Source organism: Protopterus annectens, chromosome 1.part1 (genome assembly GCF_019279795.1).
Source record: "Protopterus annectens isolate FY-2018-M chromosome 1.part1, PAN1.0, whole genome shotgun sequence".
In the NCBI taxonomy this organism is placed as follows: Eukaryota; Metazoa; Chordata; order Ceratodontiformes; family Protopteridae; genus Protopterus; species Protopterus annectens.
The window spans coordinates 1293482781-1293486917 of record NC_056726.1 but is presented as its reverse complement, the minus strand read 5'-3'; positions in this window follow the sequence as shown (position 1 = coordinate 1293486917).

Below are 4137 nucleotides of genomic sequence, written 5' to 3'. Positions count from 1 at the left end.
TATTGTTCTGGGCGATATTAACATTGACTGGAACCTATGTTCCTCAGAGTCCCACCCCACCCATATAAACCTCCATGGATTCTCACAGACCATATCTTCCTCCACCAGAATAGGCAATTCTAACCAAAAAGAGAGTATCCTGGATTGGATACTTATAAATAGTCATCCCCATATGTACATGTCTGGGACCCTTCCCAATGACCTTAGTGATCACCTTATCACATATATAAGGAAAGACAAATCAGTAAGCTCTAAACTGCCCATTTACAGGTCGGTTAGAAACAAGAAACATTTTGACCTCACAAAATTTCAAATGGAACTTAAATCCTGTAATTGGTCAACTCTTAAGTATCTTCCCCTAGAGGAGACAGTAACAAATTTTAATACCACATTTCTAACCATACTTGATTCTCATGCCCCAAAAAGACTAATCAAAACTAAAACACAAATAGCACCTTGGCTAATAAATGACTCCAAATCTAAAATCAAACTTAGAAACAAAACATGGGACAAATGGCGTACAACCAAGTCACCCCTAGACCGTATTAAATTCCAACAGCTAAGAAATGAGACAAAAAAAGCCATATTACTTGACAAAAAAAACTATTACTGCCAACTACAATATAAACACCAAAACAACCCTCAAAAGTTCTGGGCAGGTTTAAATAATCTTCTCCATCCAGGTAAATCCTCCACCCCTACCCCAGGAACGCTATGTGATAAAAACCCAGAAGAAGTAGCAAATACCTTTAATACTTTTTTTACTGATACTATCCAATCCTTAGCCAACCAATTATCTGCTACCTGCTCCTCAGTAACGGATTCTATCCCTAAGACTTTACTCTCCTTTAACCTCCAACCTGTCTCCACTTCCTTTATACGATCCTTACTGAAGAAGCTAAAGCCAACTACCCTCTCTGCAGACCTTCTCCCAGCCGAATATTTGCAAAAAGCTGCAGATGACATAGCTTACCCCATCTCAATCCTAATTAATCGAACCATAACAGAGTCCACAATCCACTCAATATGGAAAATATCCTATGTAATTCCACTCCACAAAGGCAGCTCATCCACAGAACTATCAAATTATAGGCCAATAGCTATATTGTCACCACTGGCCAAAATCATGGAAAAGTGTCTACACAAACAACTCCTATACTATCTTATCCAGAAAATCTACTAACTAGTTCACAGCATGGTTTTAGACCCCACCACAGTACAACCACTGCCCTCCTCTCATTTACTGACATAATTAACCACAACCGGAATAACAAAAAAATATCATCAGCTGTCTTTCTGGACCTATCAAAGGCCTTTGATATGGTTAACCACCAGCTACTTCTCCACACTCTGAAAACTCTCTACCTAGACAACCAAACACTGGACTGGTTTCATGCCTATCTCTCTGATAGGCAACAAGCAGTACTCTGGCAAAATAAGCTCTCTCGCCTCTTACCAAATACCATAGGGGTTACTCAAGGTTCCATATTGGGACCTCTTCTCTTTTCAGTCTTTATTAATGACCTCTACACAGCCATCTCTGAGGCCACCTGTATTCAATATGCAGATGACTTGACACTAGTTTGTTCTGATACATCACCAGTTAACCTACTAACCACAACCCAATGCATTTTTACTGCAGTAGAAAACTGGCTATCAGGTCGTCAACTGATCTCGAATCCAAACAAAACCAAATTAGTACTCTTCCATCCAACCCATAAACTCTCTCCTATATCCTTTACTATACAATCCAACAATGGGACTATCATCTCACCAGACTCCTATACTAAACTATTAGGAGGTACCACTGACAATAAACTTAGATTCGACATGCACATTAACCAAACCATTAAAACCATTAACAAGAAACTTGGGTCACTATATAGGATAAAATCTTTCCTAACTCCAATTGCCAAAGTGACCATTGCCCACTCACATCTTCTCTCTACCCTTCTTTATGCCTCCCCCATGCTTACTAACCTTAACAAATCTGACCTAAATAAACTCTCATGTTGTTATAATCATATTGCCAGATTTGCAACTGGCATGCCCTATAGAACTCATCACTGTGTTAACCTAAGAAACCTCAGTTGGATAGAATTACCAAACCTTCTCCAGCAGAACCAACTCATAGAAGCATTTAAAATTCTCAAACAACCTGACAACACTCCTGCACTGAAAACTTTAATTATACCCTACACCAATCTCAGCTGTCTACGCTTATCAAACAGGCTACTTGTCCAAACAGTCAAATCCTATAACTCAGGGGGTGATACACTGTTTGTCAATGCCATTGGAAAAATATGGAACTCCCTTCCTTTCAACCTCACTCTTACTACCTCCCTAGCCCAATTCAAAAAGAGTCTAAAATACCATTTTAAGTCACATTGGCTTTGCCAGTGCTCAAACCCAGATTAACTCCTCTTCAGTAAGTCAAGATCATACTTTTCTTCAGGACTATCCAAGTATAAAAACTTTAGACCTTTATTCTCAATTGACCTAACCCCATATTTCCTTGAGAATTTTTCTGCCCATAAATGGAAGCCCTTTAATCTTTGCTAAAAGGACAACCTAGGGAAGAAAAAGATCTGTTGCAGTCTGTGATTGCTATTCCTAAGATGTTTTTCTATAATACATATATTTCGTGTCTTCTCCTCATATGCATTAATTACTAAATGAAACAATATGTATCTATGTAACATGTATGTAACTTACTGTCAATGTGGAGCTTTTCTCCCCGGGCCTCCGCTGAAAATGGACATGTATCCAGTTGGACCATCCCAGTCAACAAATGTAAAATAAAATAAAATAAATAAAATTATCACCGAACACACTTTAGTGAAAGTGCTTTTCACTAAAAAAGCACTTTCGCTAAATTGTGTTAAAATAAAAAAAAAAAAAAAAAAACAGTAAATTAACATTTATGCAGGGGGCAAGCCCCCCTGCACCCCCCATGTGAGGGGCTGTGCCCCCCACACCCCTACTTTATTATTCTCACTCCGAGATCACACTACAGTGGGGAAAAGGAAGAAGAGGTACGATCTCTGCAATAGTCATTCCCCCACAACTCCCTCTACCTCCAGGCATACTTCCCTGAAAGTGCTTCTTCGGTGAAAAGCACTTTTGCATAAGTATGCCAGGCCGTGTGTGTATATATATATATATATATATATATATATATATATATATACATATATATATATATATATATATATATATATATATATGACACAGAAATATGTGTAAAATCCTTAGCAATGCTCAGGTATGTGTAGAATATTGACACTTACTGTAGAGATCTAGGGGCTGCCTTTGCAACTTGTTAACCCTCCTTTAAAGCTCATCTGTATCTCTCTAATGCAGGTCATCATAGTGGTGACTACCCTGCACACCAGTAGGATAGATCCCTATTCTCTCAGTGCTCCCTCATGATCTGGTTCCATACTTCGATCATGGTAATGTTCCTGGGTCTGGCTCTCATCCTCTGCTCCAATCCGGTGTACATGGTCAACATCTGGGTCATCTCCATGTTGGTCCAGTTGGGTGCATGGACACATCTCAACCTCCTTGAAGTAGCCATCATGATCCTCAAGTTGAAGAAGTCTGGAAAATACAAACATAGAGAAATGCTCACCAAGGTACCACTCAGTATGCAGTTATGCAATGGTCTGATGAGTAAATGTATCAAAATCAATATTTGAAAGTGTCTATGATGTCATGTTATCAGATCATTGAAAGATAACAGGAATGTGCCATAGATGGTACCATTTATCAATACCTATTGGGTATTTATGCAGTACACCTGGCTGTTCTGGTGCATGAACACAATTTAAATGCATCTGCAAGAATGGGATTCCAAAAACTTAAATCTTAATGAATCTCATTAATTATGTATGGTGCAAATGGTACTTAAAGGGGATCTCCTTCATTAAGTCGAATTGCCATAACAACGAAATACTAAAACATTGAGAGGAGAATATCTAAATGTCAAAATCGTGAACAATCATAAACTTGACATTACAATCATCGAAAGACCATAACATCAAACACAGTACCACAGATAACTTATCACAGCACCAATCCCATCTACACCTAAAACACTACATACGTACCTGCATACTCCACATTAAGTCATTT